Raw genomic sequence first — 19,686 nt, forward strand, 5'->3', positions numbered from 1 at the left:
CGGTCACCGTCAGCCGCAAGAGCTAGCGTGAGACAACCCAGGGGGCCGCAGCGAGGGGGTCCCAACAGCTCATCCCTCCGGTAGTCAAGACAGCAATATCGGGAGGTCGTGTGCAGCCAGCATCCAGGGCTCAGCGGAGGTCGCCACCACTGCTCCTTCGGGGACAAAATGGCGGCCGGGCGGAGCAAGCCACACCGACTAGGCCCGGCGGCACCCCCGGGGCCTCCGAGGTGCCCCGTCGTGAAATAAGTTCCACCACCGGCCCCCGTTAGTCACGCACAGGGGGCCAGATGATTCGACCCCAACACGGAGTCCGCCGTACCTCGGCTAGGGGTCAGGGCCTCCGCAGTGCCAGGTGTCGCCGTCACCAGTCCGAGTGCCGGGGCACCCGTCCCAAGCCCTCCACACCGTCGGGCCCCTGCCCGCCAGGCTCCTTCAGTCACCGTCGAGCGGCGGGCCAGATCCCCTCCAGACCGCAGCTTTCAGCACCGGGCCCAACCGAGGCGCCCGGACAGCTCTCCAATACGCTCCGCCCCTCGGGCTCACCGCCGTCGTCCCCTGATCTCAGACGAACTTTTGGGGGGGTTCCCCCGGGGCGATCCGGACCAAAACAGCACCGATGTGTGCCCCTGACGTTCCGCCACGCTCCTCTCCCGCGCCGAGCCTCAGCGGGGGGAGAAAAGCATAACAAAAAGGCTTTAGCTTGGCCGGGCCGGAGGAGCTACGGGAGGAAGCGTCCGCTCACCCCGCCATCTTGGCCACGCCCTCCAGGACATGTACTTTTGAGTTTTACTTGTCCTGGAAGTAAAAAAACTGATTATTAATTTTTTCACTATTGCAAGGTCTATCCCTCCCATAGGTTAATACTGGGATTACCTCAAAACATATTTTAAGTGTAATTTCCAATTGGGAAAAGATAGAGATTTGAAGTTTGGTGTCTCTGGACTTACAATTTAAAATCACAACTTAGAAAGATGGCATTTTCTTACTTTAACCATTCTGTGCCTCTGTCTTTCTTTGACTATACGTCTGGGTTGAGTGACAGCTGGGCTTTGTGCATTCCCTATAGACAGTCACACAAAGGGAGAAGGGGGTGTAACTTTTTCATCCTGATGGCTCATCACCAGGCGATGGGCCTTTCTGCGGTAGACTGGGAGGGAGGAGCTGACACTTGCACCTGAATAGGGCTGTTCCTGTCCCCACACAGAGCTAAATACCCCCTGTATTGAGTCTGGAGCCAGGGCCGGAAAGGCAGGGGACTTGCGATCTTCAACTGCCTATTTGCTTTCTCCCTCAATTCAAAGGCACATTTGGGTATATGTGCTTAACCCCAAACACCACAAAATCAGAACTTTGCTTGAACCAAGGACATTCTGCCTGGGAGAAGTGTTTCTGTGCTCCAGGAGGAAATGCCACTTTGCTACCTGAATTGCTGTGTGTTGGCTTACTGCCTGCTGATTGCTGTGTTGTAGGAGGGGCTACCACTGTGCTATCTGGTCTGCTGTGTTGGCCTCTGACCTACTGCTTCTTGCCTGAGAGGGAAAGTGACTGGACCTACTATCTGCATCTTTGAACCCAAGTTTCTCCAATGACTTGTTGGCTTGCCTTCAGTTTTCTGAGGTCTCAGGGAAACAAAAGACTTCTGGAAATTCTGCTGCTGTGTTGGACTTTGCCACCTGTGAGACCTACCCTTGCCTGAGGTGCCCCTTCCAGTTGATGGAGCAGGGGAAAATAAAAAAAAATGTGTACCCCCTTCGAAGTTTAATGACCTCATAACTTTAAAAACACTAGCTGTTTGAATGCATGAATTAATCAATAAATGCACCTTTAATTAGACACCACACGCAGGAAAACTAACTGGCATTTCCAAAAATCTAATTGATTTACAAATGTGAAATTAAATTATCATAGGTTTGTGATTCGTGTAGAAAGTAGATGTAAATTGCATGTATTTCGTTTGTAGTAAAATATATTGTGGTAAAGAATGCAGATGGTAAGTAAAATGGCTTTAAATGTCGCTTACGCTAGGTAACATCTAACACGGGTCATTAGAATGGTGGGTGGTAAACAGAAGGGCTTATTTTCTATGTCTAATTTCTGCTATGTTATTTTCATATTAGTTCCGTTTGGGTCTGCTAGGCCTCGCTGGGAAAATGGATGCTTTCGAGAGATGTTATTGCGTGCGAAGAATAAAGATGGCCCCGTGCATGAGCAGAATGGAAGTTTCAGTCACGAGTGTGTGGCCTATGCCCGGAGTGAGAGATGTCAAGGACAATCTGACCTAAGACAAGAGTGGTGCCAAAACTTTCTGCATGAAAGCCTGGGAACGAATGGGAGACTCGAACTCCAGAAGATGAACCAATTCATGACAATCGAAATATGTTGCAAATATATTAACAAAGTTAAAACGGACTCGTGGACTTGATGAATTACGAGAGTTTTGTATGAATGGAGTATTTGCAGAACAGGTTCAGGCAAGGAGGACAATGAGGTGACCATCACCACCCCTCCAATGGACCAATTAGAATGAATGTAGCCCCTTAAAAGTTTCGATTTTGGGTATAGCGAGTTAGTGAAAGGGTATAAATGAGCTTGTGCTTACAATGATAGCGTTCGGAGCACTTATTCTACATCGATCTATTCAACACGACACTCTGTCTGTTGAGACGATTTTTTCTGATGCTGAAAAGACTTTGACAATTTTGGACTTTGTACTTTGATGGGGGAAAAGGAACGAGACCGTCACACGATTCTATCCTGGGAGGGAATACGTCCGAGGAGGTTAGAGGGACAGTCAGTCAGCTTTGGGAACCTATCCTGTGATCTTCGATTTATGTTCTGGTGAATCATTCTCATCATCGCCCTAAGGCCAAGGGTAATGAGTATTTTCCATTTCTATTTCCAATCTTTACTTAAATGCTTATGAAAATAATGTCTAGAATATTTGTCTAATAAACATTACTTATTCAATTTATTCAATGAATCTAGATAAAATTACACGTAAATTCAAACTGAGTCTGTGGTTATTAGAATTAATGTTATGATCAATAATTGTCAAAAGGTTTTAATTGTGATTGAACTGGACTTAATCGCCATCAACTGATTCCTACTAGTTGGTACATTTTTATAATAGCTTCGCTGTATCACAGTCCTGGGCTTCAGACATGGATTCTGCATCTGCTTCTGCAAAAATTGGCGTATGGTCACCAGTGCACCATTAGGATCTGTCGCAGTGTTCTCCAACGCAATGCCGATTTGAAAACATCCCTGCGTGGCTCAACAATGACGAATTGACCTGACCGTGAGGTTTGTCAATGACGCAGTGCTGATTCGAGGTCTCAACTGCAAGCCACGAGGCTGACGCAGCGCAGATCCAAGGACACTGCTGCAAGGCTCAACTTTGATGCATCGACCCAACTGCGTGATTCGAAACTGACGCATTGGGTCTCTGATATCGATGCATGCTCTGACTTAGCCTGACTAGGATTGTGGCTCCTGCTTGGACAGGGTGTATACTCTGCCAACCAGAAACCTGTTTCTAAGTTTTTTTTTGTGTGTTATTGTTCTATTTTATGCTACATGATTATAAAGATGTGATGCTATGTTTTGTGTTATGTTGAATACTGTTTGTTATTTTGTGCTACAGTGCGTATTGTTGAGTTATGATATATTATTGTGTTTTATGGTAGTCATTTATGTAGTACCTTGTGCTACTCTAATGTAAGAAGGGGCAACAAGAAATGGAAAAAAGGGATATGAAGACAGAGAAGAAAAGAAGATGACATTCCTCGTAGAAGGAGTGGTATTTCTCCACGAAAATATGAGTATATTTCTAGAGAGAGGAGTGTGTTGAAGGTAGCCATGCCTGAGGCTCTTGTATGGCAGATTGGATGAGAGGGAGCAGGAGAATAATAATAGGAGAGGGAGGTGAGATCAACCGAGGCAAGGAGTGGTGACAGAGCGTGCAGATAAGGGTTTGCCCCGAAGTTTGTGATCATTGTGTATAGTTCAAGGAAACACTAAGGCAGGGTAGAAAGAGCCCCAGGGAGACAGGAGACTACCCCCTTTTCTCTCTACACGATGTATAGAGTCAAAGAGAGGTCTATATGTGGGTCCACACTGTAGCATAAGCTGGAAAGCTGTTTGAATATTTTTCTAGGAACCTAGGCTCTAGTAGAGTATAGTGGCCTGCATGGCTGAAGCCTTCTCTTGGTCACCATACAAACAGATAAAACATGCAGGGCACAACTTGTGTGATTGTTGAGAGATCTGGCCTGTGCTGGGAACACAGGATCTAGGGCTTAACATGGACACTGGTTCTTTATACAGGTTTATGCTGGGTTTGCTGCATCAAGGAGTGATTGTGATGGGTTCTGGAAGTAGGAGTGTGGGGGTACTGCAGCACCCCCAAAATAACCATGCTAGAGTCCAGCACGTGAATGACCAATAAAGATGCCTCTACATTTTGTACTTTTTATGTCATATTTGTTGTGCGTTCAAGGACAGAGGTCAAATATCAGGCATTGACTTCTGACCAATTGCGGAGTGTGGTTTAAACTGTAGACTAAAGTTTTATTTTTATTTCTCTGACTACAAAGTGAGAGTATTTTATGAAAGGAACTATGTGAACTGTGTGACTTCCTATTGGCTAAGAGGGAGTGTGAAAGGAAAGGCTGTAAGATGTCTGCATTTTTCTAATACAGCAAAATGTAAATACTTGTAAATGAACTGTACAAATATTTCAAAATATATCAACAGCTAGCATAGATTAGGTGCTTTTTTTGTAATTGTGAAGTGTGATGGAAACAAAGATTTCAATAGGATCAAAACAATTTAAGAGACTGTGCTTGGTGCTGTGTAAATGGTAAATATTCACTGAAATCCCATAGATTATGTATCATTTGTGCCCTACACAGTTTTATATATAAAATTGCATGTCTGTGCAACTTCTATGGCAAATTAAATGGAAAATGTGTCTGTCTGTAAATGACAGTGCAGGGTCACACCATGCTGTAGTATAAATATTTGCGACAGTTTGCTCCACAATGCACCACAGGGTATATAGCAGATCCGTACCACTTTCCTGCTGAATGGGCTGGGCTCATTTTTCTACAGTTCCTTTTTGAGCAATACTTGAATTTTCCACAGTCTATATGACTTCAGTGATGTAACATTGGTGGAAGCACCCACACTCTACAAATTGTCACAGCACCACTGGCTGAAAGATCATTACATTGGGAGTTTTGAAAAGTGCAGATGGAACAAATCGATTTAACGCTTTAACTGCAGCGGAAATTCCGCCGCGGTGTGGAAGTTTAGCGGAGTGGGCGGGGCCGCGTCAGCCAATGGACGTGCGCAGCACTACGGAGGTAGTGCTCGCGACGGCCGTTGGACGACGAACGCACGCAACGGGTTAAATGATCCTCATCTCTTCACTGCCTCCACTTCCAATATTCAGTGTCCATTTAAACTGCAGTTACATATTAGCATCCCTTTGGTTACTTTTCGTCAACCTCTGCATCCCACTGGGCCCAAGTATTACTGAAGAGGTAACGCATTAGTATTTCTCCACATGGTAGGAGAAGGACCGATACTGCAGGTATTGGATTAACAGGTTACAACAAAATTGGCTAATTAAGAGACTGCCACAAATAAATGGGTAACATAATCTAGAACCTGGTGTCTCCACATCAATTCATACACGTTTTTCAGCATTTTCTGCCAGTTTAACAAGTGCAACGTACCAGGATAAAGATGTAGCTCATGCATTGATTGCACATCATTCACAATCCTGTGTTGGCTGATAACTCCTGTTACCAACTAAATAAGACCTAAAAGTTTACTCATGGTCAGACCGTTGGTATTTCTTTCCTTATCTGGTTATCATAAAGACCTGGGAACAGATCTGTAGGGTATACATAATAAAGGCAAGAATTGTTGAAGCCAGTGAGGAAACCATTGGTATCTGGACAATATAGGGTGTGTGTGATCGAGCCCATCATTGAAGCCTTGGGTGTGTAGCCTGTGGCCTTCAATTCCGACTTAGTCACTTAACCACACCAGTCAATCCAGGTGGCAGTCATGCAACTGTTAGAGAAGCCAAATAGAGGGAAGAAGCCACCAGAGGCTTTGAGCAGGGGAGAGGCTTGTATGTGTGGCTAGATAAATAAAAAATGCCAGAACAAGCCAAAGTATCTTACAATGAGAAACCAAAAGCACAAAAAAGTCTTGTGAAACTGAGGCACCTAGATTAAAAGAGTGGCCAACAGTAAAGAAGAGGGCCAGGATTATGCATCACAGTGCAAGGGTATGTGCATTCTGTCACTTCTAGTACAGCAACTGTGCTTTAATACTTTACTCACAGTGTGTGTTGCAATGTGGACATTTTTAAAACTTGTCCCACTATTACATCTTCCTCGAGGAGGCTTCATTTTGTGGTACAAAACCGTTGGGAAATTGTATGAGAACACCCATGTACCACCCATAGTGTGTCCCCTTGATACAAATTAGCACAAATGTGTGATGTGCACTGCTTTGCATTACTTTAGCTAACTTTCCAATGTAAATAATTATTTTTGTTGGCATGTAATCCGTCCACAACGCTGAGCTCGGTTTGCGTCACTTTTGTGATGGAAATTCAGTATAAAGAGTTAGTAAATCTGCCTGAAAATATTATATATTTTATTTCAACAATGCTTGCCTCCAGGTGAGATTCAGCAAATTGGCAAAGTTCATGAGTGTGAGGTTCTTCATACTTGAAAAACTTAGTTGGTGACATTTTATTTTTACACACCCCAAAATATGTTATTTATATACCACTTGAAGCACTTTATGGTCACCTCAGTGAACTGATGGAGACAGAGGAGATGGAAAGGATGGAGCAGTAGTGATGCACTGTTTGCAAACATTAGCGGGCATAAGGTAGGATCCCTGTCCTTGAAGTGGTTCAATTCATATTGCCTGTATCTCAATGGAAGGAGTGTTGGCGCATCGTGGTTAACTGGTCTTAAGCACCTGATTTATAAGCAAGGAACAGGAGATAAAGAAAAGTGTGTAGCTGAGGGAAGAAGGTAGAGTTTGAAAGAAGACGGCATTATTGATGATATACCTACACATGAGGGCATCTTGCTAACTTACAACTCGTGATCCAAACTGTTTTAATAAAGCAGTCACAGATGAGCATGAAGTAATAGGGCAGGTCTGGTGGCCCAGGGGACTAATGTATCCACTCCAGAAATCTGTACTTTACATAATGTGTTTAACCTAATGGTTTGAATTCTCAGCCTTTCATCCTTCTGAGTTTAATAATTGAGTTGGGTAGCAGCAAAACACCTATTTTTCAGCACCAAAATGCCCCAAATGGTGAACTTGTGCTTTACAAATCCATGTGTTAGTGTAGAAACCGCATACTAAACAGACCTGTAGATGGCCAAGGTACTCTGAAATAACCTCATCTCCTATAAAGGCTGGCGGTCTCCCAAGTTTGGCCCCACTGTCCATGGAGGAAGGGCTGCCAGTGTACGGCTCTTAGTCTGGACTAAGAACACCATGGAGCAGCCTTAATACGTTTGTTGGAATCAACCAAGGATCTGTCCAGGGGGTAAGCTGACCTCCGCTACATGTGTAGATGAGGGCCTGTACTTGCTACCCATACTCGCCACAATGTCTTTTCTCTATGACCTTTTCTAAATGTACATCCATGTGTCTGTAATGCATATGTACAGGCTTGTTACCTTTGTGCAATGGGGAGCCTTTAAGGCTCAGCTTATTATACATAAGTACTCCCAGTCTTTTTCTCCATCTTTTGCACTCTTTACAGGGGCCCCAGTCATCCCGATGAGGTCAGTAACAGGAGTTACCAGCCCCATAGAGATTACAAGATACACAGGAATAGCCCGGCACATCAATTAGTTTAGCTGGACACATCTTCACTTTCTCAAAGCAGAAAATATTTTGGGGTGCAAGTCCATCTGGATTTTTGTTAAAAAACTATACAGGACTTGATGGGCTAACACAAATTCCCATATATTATTCCCAAAAACACGTTTGCAGGAAGACTTCATGATTTAATGCAGCAGGGGATTACTGATGTGCACACTATGGCTAATTCCCCAGTTTTGGGAATTCACACTCAATCATCGAGTCACTCAATGTTACACTCAGCGTAAAGTGCTCTGTTGGATTGTAGCGAGGTTCACGCATAAGAAGGCATATGCATACGTGCAAATGAAATAATGTTAACTTCTGCCTCATTTCCTTTAGCAATTTTTCACTGATAAGTAAAGTGTTCTGGCAGTTGCAGAAATTGTTAAGAAAGGATGTTTTGACAGATTTGTTGTGGTTTAATCAATGTAGGGGACAGGCATCCCCGATTTGCTCAGACACTCCCATTGTTTCCCCATCTGCTCTGGAAAGTGTCAGTAAATGTAGCGCATGTTCACGAAGCAACATTGCATATGTTCCAGGGCAGGGTTAGTTAACAGCACCTGTCATAAGCCAAGTTAGTTAGATCTAATTATTCTGGGTGTAAAAGTTGCAGTGCATTTATTCTCCTTATTGTCTAATTGTGTTATCTATTTTGGAGACACTGACAATTCAGTCACGTGTACTCACTCAGTGGATGCAAAATGGTGGTCCTACTTCTATGTTGGTGGAATGTGCCAGTACATGGTTTTCAAGACCCGATCTTCATGCGTCCTTATAAGGAGAAAGTGACAGGGGTTAGAAGAACGGGACTGAGGAGGGGGACGGGTTTAGGGTTTTAGAGATGAGAAAATCCTTGCTTCCGGTACCTCTGACCCCAGATGCCTCTATCATCTGTACTCGGACACCGAGGCAACACCAAATAAAGGAGCAACAATTTCTAGCGGAGTCTTGTCAACTTTGTAATTGTGCTTCCTCCCTCATCGCATAAATGACCCCGTGACCTTTCCCCTTTGAAGACCCCAGTTGTTCGTTCTCTGTTTTAGGACTCTTAGCTTGTACTGTGACAGATTGTAAATCTGAACATCCTAAACACAATAATCTCCAAGCGAGGCCCCATTGCCACCCCTCACCCCCCCAGGTACCGCGGCCTAATGATAAAGCACACGAGAGTTGTGAAATACCTTTCCTTCGCCTGCTGTGCTGTTCCAAAAACGCTTCAGAGCTCCAGATAGGCCTCCAGCAGGGGGCACTTCCTGCTCTTTGGTAATAGCCCGGGAGAAGGGCCTCTACTTTCTCCAGATGATCTTTTGAAGACATTAAAGGCCTCCCTCACCTCCTTTGGTTTCCAGTTGGAAATTATTTCTCCCACTAGAGACCATCACCTTTTTATATACTATTTGCTTTACATTTTGAAATGCTACGTTTACATAGTTACAAGCTGCACAAACATTTGTGTGTGTTATACTTTATATAAAACGCCATCTGTCACGTTAACTCGAAAAGTATGGAGAAATTAAGGCGAGCCATATCGGTCCAATAGTAAATGAGTAAATTCGTCGGAAAATAAACACGCGTCTTGTATGATATAGTAAAACGCAATTTCTTTTTTGAGTTTACTGCATGACAGATAACACATTGTAATAAGCATGCAATGCATGGGGCCATTTTCATCCCAGTCAGGACTGGAAGTGTTAAAATAACGCATGGTTCTTACCACAGGTCTGGGCTAACTGGTGTTTTAAATAGCAGAGTATGTTAGATGGTGGTAAAAGGTTCTTGGTCACTAGAACTTTAAAGAAATCTGTTACTTTGAGCTTGAAATGTAGGACGATTTGTTGATGTAGCCAAACTAACTAAAGACTACAACACAATAACATATCATAAAGAAAAAAAAAGAAAAAAAGCATACCAGGGCACAACAGAACAAGCAGCAAAAATAGAATATAGCACAATAATTTCAGTGTAACACTCTAACAAAATATGCACTAATGTTGCACAAGAAGGCAACAGCACAAAAACCAGCAAATCAACACTTTAGCACAGCAAAACAACATAAAACACAACACAAAAAAAAACATAGAGGAGCTTAAAAAACACAGTGACACAACAGACTATAACACATCCAGACAAGTAAACAACAAAATACTGATACAAACGAATTCAGAAACAAAATAAATACATTATCACAATTCATCACAATAATATAATATCACATTTTTAGAGCGCATATCAACAAAACTTAATAAAAGCACAATCATTGCAAAATAAAACCACAGCACCAGAAAAAAATACACAATACTTAACCCAATACAATTGCAATGTGTGCTGATGTGATGGTATTTTACTCTGTTGTGTTATTATGTTGTATTGGTAGATATGTTGTATTGGTGTGCTGCCTTGTTTTTGCTTGTCTTTTTGTGTTGCATTGTGTGTAGCTGTTTCGGATGTTTAGGGTACTATATTATGCTGTTGTGTTATATATTTGTTATCATAGTTTTGCTATTATATTTTATTACATTATGTGAATTGTGTTGCATTTCTGTTGTAATATACTATTGTTGCATTTGTGTTCCTCCACCACTGTCTGTCTGCTAAAATACACACAAATAGTATAGCCACATATTTTCATATCTACAAATCTACTTTCATCATACATTTGTAAAAGGTTTTTGTTCAAAACACTGAAAAACCACTGATGATATTTAAAAGTTCCAGGCCAACATGTTTTGTGCCTTTAAGAACGTTTACCAGATGCAAATGAATGCAAAACAGTCAAGTGGCCCCACTCCAGGTATCACACCCTCAGTCACTCCTAGCTTGCAGCCAATGCCACTTCTTTGTGAGCTGTGAGTTTTCTGATGGTGATTGATAAAACTCCAAATTGAATTCATTTTTCAGATGAAGCCTTACTGTTATGGGAACATAAACAAATAACAACCACTCGTACATGAACATTTTAAGAGATACAGATGTTACTGGGGAAAAGGGATTCAGTGGGCGGTAAAAATGGGTGCTGCGTTGGTCTGAACATGCTTTTCAGACATACTGGGTTTAGAGATAAATAGATCTTTTGTGGTTACAGTGAACCCATGGTATCTATTTATTTTTTATTTTTTTTACAGTGTGTATGTAAAGCGCTCTGATACTTACGGGTTAAGTTAGCGCTATATAACACTTTTAAAATAAAAAATAAAAATAAAATCTGACATCTGTGATTTTACAGTGCCTAATTTAGACGTTTGTAAATGTTCTCAAATTTTACACATATGAGCCTCAAACAGATACATGAAGTTCGCCAAAGAACGCACAGTGTAGTCAAGTCGAAAACAGGGTTAGAACCCCATTACATTATCCAGAACCTGCAGCTTAGCTACGAGACGCAACCTCACTTAAGTGGGAGTACATGATTGGCCTACTACAAGGGTACATGATAAATGTTTTACCCGCAGAGAACTTGCCCAGAAATCAACCTAACGGGGAAAAACATATTGGCTTTTGAAAGGGGTGCTTTCACCTGGGAACCAATTCTTTCAGTGTCCCTGAATGGAAGTCAACCTTTAGCTAAAGAAACTCTCCACAATGTAAAAACGTTCTTTGAGATCGTGGAAAAGTTTTACTCAGTCCAAGTTCATCCCTAACATTTAGTGATAATATCAGTATTTTATGTCAAGTAAAACCACCGAGCATTGCCACATTATTTTGCAGTCCTGTCATAAAGCTCTGTATCTCAGGCGTGTTTTAGAAGTGATAATAAAATGATTATGAATATAATAAATCTATAAGAACCTCAGAGGACTATGCTGCTCAGTGACGTGTATTCAGCTTTTGTTGGCCTATTTCATCGTGAGTTTCTGATTGGAAGGATTGAAAGGTGTGCTATGTGTTCACGACACAATAGACATCCACGGCTAGAGTGGCAGCCATTTTGGAGTCTGGCACAGTGTCTGAAAGAAATGATAGGTGCCTGTGACTATGACCATAACACAGCTGAAATCCTGGACTGTGGATACAGGTACTACAAGCCCTGAAATGTCGCCACTTCGCTACCCATATCACCACCGTGCCAACATCGCACACAGCGATTTTACCCGCTCCACTGCACTACTTCATTGCACCACAGTAGCCACACAAATGCTGCACCACTCCACCCCTTGGCTGCACAGCCATCTGAAACCACTGTTCAAGTAACCACACCATTGTACTACCAACCAACACACCATGCTACCATTTTAAGCATTGCATTAACACCTCCCACTGCTTAAATTAAAAACTGCACTCATTGCTATCATGCCAGTCCACCACACCACCAACTCACAGCATGGCCTAACCCCCTTACTGCATGCTACTTTTTTCCATCCCTGCAAAATCCTCATCAGCACCTCAGCCCTTGAGCACCACATCACATGTCCTACTCTGTCATATTGAAACCATTTCCATTGTAGCGTCAGAAGTCCTCATTTATTTATTCTAATCCAGCACACATACTTTAGATCAAAGCCTCAATGTTTAAGTAGTTTTAGTATCAAAATTATTGTTATCTCACATCAATAGACATTAACTTTCATTTCTTGCTACTCTTTTAACCATTTTATACATCTAATATTTGTTAATTGCATTCATTTTAAGATTCATGCTTTTTTTCTCTTCAGGTAAAAGAAATTCTGGTATGTTTCAAAACAAACAGTAAATTAAAATAAAATCTCATCAATATTTCTTCCAAATAATTACACAAAACAACCATTCAAAATCGTACACTAAAATGGAAACAAAAGATTAATCCAACCTTAATTTGCTGTTCACCAAAGTCCACGAGTGAGTGAGTGTGGTTACAGCTATGACCGTTACATGTTAGAGATATTCTCCTAACCATTGCAAAGGTCTCATATCAGTACATATTTTAACTTGAAGTTCTCTCCCTAGTATCTCTTTAATATCCATTGTAATTTGTACATGAAACATTTCATGTCAATTCTGTGGTTTAATCCTTGCAGCTGCAATATCCGTATATATTTATTCCAAATTGCCTCTTGCTTTGGAAGTATATCATCATAGTTGCCTCCCTCATATGATCTTCTGATGTGTTTTATTATGTGGCGCTGATTTTGACTAAGGATATGTCATATTTTTTCCAAGTTGGCTGCTATTGGAGATATCAGTGATTTATGTCTGATATTAATTGCATCCAAAAAACGAAAATGAAAAAACGAAAATGACACTGGGCACTTTACTTCAGTTCAAAATACTCACTCCACATACATATCAAACCCACAACTCATACAATCAAATACCACTAGAGTTTTGACAAGGATACACTCATTTACCACAAGAAATTTAGAAAAACATGCATTGCTTTCAAAATATTATATCTCATATGTCATTTAAAAAGATTTCTCCATGTAAGAATATCACATATCTAAAAAACATTAAAATTACAATCTGCATCATTCCTATAGGGGAAATGTTTGTAGAGAAAATTATTAGTTTCTACAGACACATACATCTACTCAGTACATTACTAGGTTTCTGTGTATCCTTTTCACATGTACAGAACACCCTGTGCATTATAGATTGCGGCTTCAATATCTTGTTGACGCATTTTGATGGAAAATTGGTATCACTTCCCCAATAATAAATTATTACAACATCTCAATCTAACACAGTAACATTATCTATCTGCATCATAGGAATTTCATCATAATGCAGTGGTCTTCAAACTTTTCAATGCTGTGCCCCCCCCCCCAGTGGAAAAAAAAAGAATTGCCCCTCCCTTCAAATTTATCCCAATATTCTATTAAACTAGCAATGTTTAAATATGTCTAGGCTTATTTAAATATTGCAGGTAAGTTATGTTACCATTTTAAAAATGCAATCAAATACATGATATCCAAACCTACTATTCTGGTCAGGCAGGCCTTACTAACCTGTAAACCTGACTCCGGCGGAGTCAGGTTCTCTACCTTGGCCCCCCCGTTTTGGAACTCTCTCCCATCTGAAATCCATCTCTCCACTACTCTCCTCGCCTTCAGAAGTCTTTTAAAGACCTGGCTTTTCCGACAGGCCTTCTAACTCTTCCTCTGGACCGGACTCCTGCCAAACTAGCGCCATGAAACCTCCCCGGTGTACGTGCGCTCTATAAATTCTCATTGACATGACATGACAAAAGTATCCACATGGTAATTATTTGAAATGGGGTTGGGGGTTTCAAAGAGTATTTGGAGCCCCTTCCCTTTTGACACCTTCTCTCAGCTAAGGTATACATGACAAAAGATATCAGTAATGGCCAGTAGCAGATGGTGGAGGGAGTGCTGCGGGCGGTGGAGGAGCAGTGTGGGGGGTAGTAAACTACGGAATACGGGCAAACAGAGGTAAGTAAACAAATAAATAAATAAAATGAATTTCATTGCACACGCTGCATTGCCAAATGCGATGCAGCGAGCACAACAAAATTTGTTTTATTTATTTATTTGTTTACTTACCTCCGCTCGGCCCTATTCCGTAGTTTACTACCCCCACCCTACTCCTCCCCCGCCACACCGCCCGGCAGCACTCCCTCCACCAGCCGCTACTGGTGATGGCCCATTACAGACAGAGCAGCTTACTGTAGCTGATTTTTTTCTGTTGAAATTAAAGCACTGATATCAGTATAATGCCTCTTTTGGACAGAGCCTGCCCCCCCCGGAACACATAAGGTCCCGCTTGGGGGGCCCACCCCCCCGTTTGAAGACCCCTGCCATAATGCATCCCACTCAATGCAGTTGGAATAGTGGATCTCTCTTTCCATGTAGGGACTAATCAACAGTGGATGTTCTTTTGTCCCTGTAGATGGTGACATGAGATGAGATTGGTGATGGATAAATTGATAAAGAAGAGACATTTAACAAAAGAGATCGTTGATGAAGGCCAATCGAAATATGTGGTGCAGGGGCCAGAGCGGCTGACTCCGGAGCGCTGGTATCAACGTTCAATCTCCAGCGATGGCGGCAGCTCAGCTCAGCACCCTGTGACTCTGGGCAATAGCTCACTTAATCTCCCCGACGGGCCCCCAGTGCCTTGAGACCCCTAGGGGTGATTAGTTCTCGCTTTACAAAAACTGGTTATTTGCATACACACAGATACATGGTGAAGTGGTATGAATAAGACCATCTATAGGAACAAAAGAACATCCACTGTTGATTTTTCTCCATATTGAGGGAGATCACAGAACCCCCCATCCAGATAACTGTGAGCATGGAAAGGCCAGTGTCGTCTATGCAGTTAGGATGCTTAACTACTTGCTCAATGAGGCATCTAGCTACATGATGCATGACTGCACCAGTAGCGCACTGTACTCTCTGCGCTCAGAGCTCTCAAGCGAAATATAACACAGATATACGCATAGTACCTTTATACTTAGAATTTTAGATTTACCACTGGTATTCTTTCTGCTTTCATAACAATCTCCTTAATATTTCATCCTGTTTTATATGAAAAGATCTGCTCATGTTTAAATATCTACTTTAGCTCTCACCATATTGTACCAATTTCCATTGTTTTTCAAACCCTACTGATTTTTCAATGTGCAATTAATTTTTGATGGAAACACACATTTTTCATCTTCTTGTTTTGCTTTTTGTATTTGTGAGATGCCATTAATTACTTCCAATGTAGTCCCTTCTATCACAGATTCCACGTTCCTTTTTAAATGTCCTCTATCTTCATAATGTTCGCCATTACTTTTTGTACTATTTCCATTTCTTCCAGAAAAGATCCCAGTCTTTGAACACTTAACATTTGAATATAATGCACATATTCTAGTAATGGCTTCAGCTGAGCTCAGATTGTAAAGTAAATTATACAAATCAAATTTACTGATTTTTCATTAATAGAGTGATTATATTTATGTAATTCATGGCTGTTACATAATCTTTCAATTGTAATCAGTATCTTGTCCCACATTCTCTTCCAAGCAAAAAAATATCAACAACGTGACTATATTTTATTAGTAACCATTCAACTATTCCACTCTTCCATTTATTTTGAAAAATGAAATCTTCATATTGCATCATTATGCTATTTTAATACTGTGGGATTATTTTCTGTCTTTTCGAAAGTAGTATAGTATAAGATGAGTTGTAGTATTTGTAAGAGAAAGTCAGATTAACTTCTAATATTATAGGTTTAGGTAATGTCATTTCACAGGCAAACCTTCTTGCGATAGTGAAGTAAAAAACGATCTTATCTATAAAGTACACCAAAGGATTTATTTTTCTACATTTGACCTTCGATTCAATTTCAAAATCAAATCCTCACCACCTCTAATGTAAGATGTTGAATTTTTGCAATATCTTTTCTCTTAATATAATAGAAATTTATCAACAAAATACCAGAATTTGTTGTTCTTTAGTGAGAGCTCCAAGGAGGCCTCAAATGTATTGGAAAAACTTTAACTTGCATTTATTATTTATATTGGTTATATAAAATGGCTATAAATGTTTAGACTAATAAAGAATGTTTCACTTGATGTAAAAGAACAATCATTCTGATATGGAAACCATTTAAACATTCAGGGTTTGTTTCTTAAGAATGTGTGCATATTGGATCAGAGATAATTTCATATTCTATTTCTTCCAGAACCGTAAAAAATACAGCACTTGAAGAGTAGCAATTGTTATTAAACTTGTGTTACCAAATCACCTACCACATTTTTACCCGCACAACAGTACTAGTACCTTGCACTGCACATCCAAGCACAGACTAATACAGTACCACTCCAATACAGCACAGCACAGAATTATCACGTCACCTGCAGGTAAGCTGCTGCCAAATTGAACTACCACTCCAACACATTTCCACTACCTGACATTGCTTTGCCTTCCGCACCACCACACTATGTCACCACAGAAATGTACTAAACTCATGACCACTTTAATACTAGCTCTAAGTACCACAGAGCAACGTTTTAATCCCCTACTACCACTCAGAGCACCAAATTTCCACCGCCGCACTCAAAACATCCAAATAAAACAAATCTGCACTCAAAGGCCTCATAACTGTCCCCACCACCACAAAGCTAACATCAGAACCGTAATGCACCCTCCCAGCACTGCACTACCACCCCAGCACTGTATAGTTATGAACTCATCAGGACAGGACCACTCTCAACACCACACTATCATCTCACACCACCACACTACTGTGCCCACATCAACATACTACCACCACAGATTAGTTAATGCATTCTTACTCCACAGGTACTGCTCTTCCTATCAACATTGGGGCAATACCAGCTTCCATACCTGCACTACGACTCCGAGCATTACACTATGATCTCTAAACTACCACCACACTACTGAGCTTGGCACTGCAGTATAGCATCAGCACTGCACTCTATCCTATCAGCACACTATCACCCAACATTGCAGCATAGCCACCCTGAGACCCCTGCAATTATACCCAAGCACTGCGCAAGCATGCCAGTCAATGGCCTCCACACCTTCACTGCAAAGCTACATCAGAGCCCCCATTATTATGTTATGTTATGATGGTCTGATTTGTAAAGCGCACAGCTATTCAGCAGAGTGTCTTGGCACTCAGGCTAACGGCAGCAGACCAAGGCACCTAGATTGACTGTCTGAAGAGCCATGTCTTCAGTTTCCTATTGAAGGCAGTGAGATTACTGACCAAACGGAGGTCTGTTGGAAGCTTGTTCCAGTTGAGCAGCCCCAAGTAGGAAACGGATCTCGCGCCGACTCTACGGCAATTGATCCAGGGCACTCTGGCAAGACGCGCGGAGGATGAATGCAGGGTATGCCCTGGAATGTATTCACTGATCCTTTCTCTGAGATAAACCGCACCTGTATCATGCATTAAGACCATGGCCTTAAAAACAATCCTCTTTTTTATAGGGAGCCAGTGGAGGACCCTCAAATGAGAGGAAAAGTGAGACATGGGTGGGAGTCTGAGTAGCAGTCTTGCCACCGAATTCTCCATCAGCCGAAGTCCATTGAGGAGAAAGTCAGGGAGACCACTTTTTTGGCGCAGCTTCAACGCATAATGTTATATTACAAAGCCATGCAAAACAGTTTTGTGTGGCTTTGCATGTGATTTTCCCCAAAAAGTAACACAAGGCAGTGCGTAGCTTTGGCTTGCGTTACTTTGCGTTAGAGAACTGTTCCATGGGTGGGGAATGGGCATTCCCATGCATTTACCCATGTATGTTTATTAATTCCCCAATTTACTAAAACTAGCAAACCTGGAAATCCATAAAAATTCTATGCCTCCCTGGCGGAGACGTAATAAGGAGAGATATCTTTATTTCTCCTCGTTACTTCCTCTTTCTAGGTGGGCTGCATTCCAGCGCTAGAAGACAACAGAAATGCACCATAGCTTTGTTGATATGGCACAATCTGCTGTCTCCCTTTCACAGGACGCAGCACAGCAACTCTGTTTGCTGCGCTGTATCGCTTGAAATGTAAGTAAATATGCTCCTGCCTCTCTATCCCCACCACTAAACTACCACAGGACAATACAGTAACATTACCAGCAATACACTACCCTCAACACTGAACTTTTACCTCTTACTACCGCATTACCTAGCAAAGAACTCACACTTTTCATCTCACATGACCCTACTTTAAACCCATACCCTTCTATCAACCACAGTATAGCTCTACCACCATCGCTGCACAGACAGTCCTATAAAATGCTGTATCATATTAGTCATTGTTCATCTCCTACGGTTGCACATCCCCTTCACTCTCCCACAATAACACTTACGTACTGCACAGTCGCCTGGCACCACTGCTCTGCCATCCACTTAGTACCACACTATCTACCTCAGCACACCCAATAGCACTAGATCCCCACTTTTTACCACAACGCTGTCACTCCCAAAACCAAATGACCATCATGTAGCACCACATTGCCATTGTCCAGCACTGCCACTGCATTATCTTTTCTACATCACTGCATTCCCTCTCTTCACAAGAACTGCACTACCAACTAAAAAGCCCTTCTTAACCCAGAGCCCATGCTGCTAACATGCCAAAATACTAACCGCGCTGTCTTACCCACTCCTACATGACTGCTTCCTACCACTGTACTAAAACTACCATTGCTACCTGACAGAACCACATTTCCACTAATCATCTCCATGCTGCTACGGCAGCGAATTCACTACTAACCCACTGTCACACCACTACCATAGCCCACCAATGAAATACCAACCTAACCAATGAATTACCACCTACTGCCACTTAAATACCACCCCAATTGAGCAATATCACCCTCCAGAATCATACAACCCTAGATGCACACCCAGGGCCGCACTACCACCAATCAGAATAATCAATATTCAACCATAAGAACATCTGTACCACAGGCAGGACTCCATTACGACACCAAAATACACACCAAAATCCTAATGCTCTGTGAAGCCCGCAAAATAATGCTCTCAATTCCAGCACCACTCTACTACCACCCCTTGTCCCTGCACTACCATCTCACCACTGCCCTAGTGTATTATCACCTTAGATTACCATCATCACATAACTATACTACCACCCCATCACCACATTACAATCTTATAGCACTTCAAAATCGCCTCCATCGCGGTTGCCCCTGATAACACCACAGTACAACAGCATAGCACTGCACAAACAAAACCATGACTGCATCACCTACCCTACTAACTCAATAAACTTCGCAGCTCTTCGGTAACACCATTCCAACATTGCACTACCACTTCACAATTACATTCTCACTCTACCATTGCACTGACTT

This window comes from Triturus cristatus, chromosome 11 (assembly GCF_964204655.1).
Source record: "Triturus cristatus chromosome 11, aTriCri1.1, whole genome shotgun sequence".
NCBI classification, from domain to species: Eukaryota; Metazoa; Chordata; class Amphibia; order Caudata; family Salamandridae; genus Triturus; species Triturus cristatus.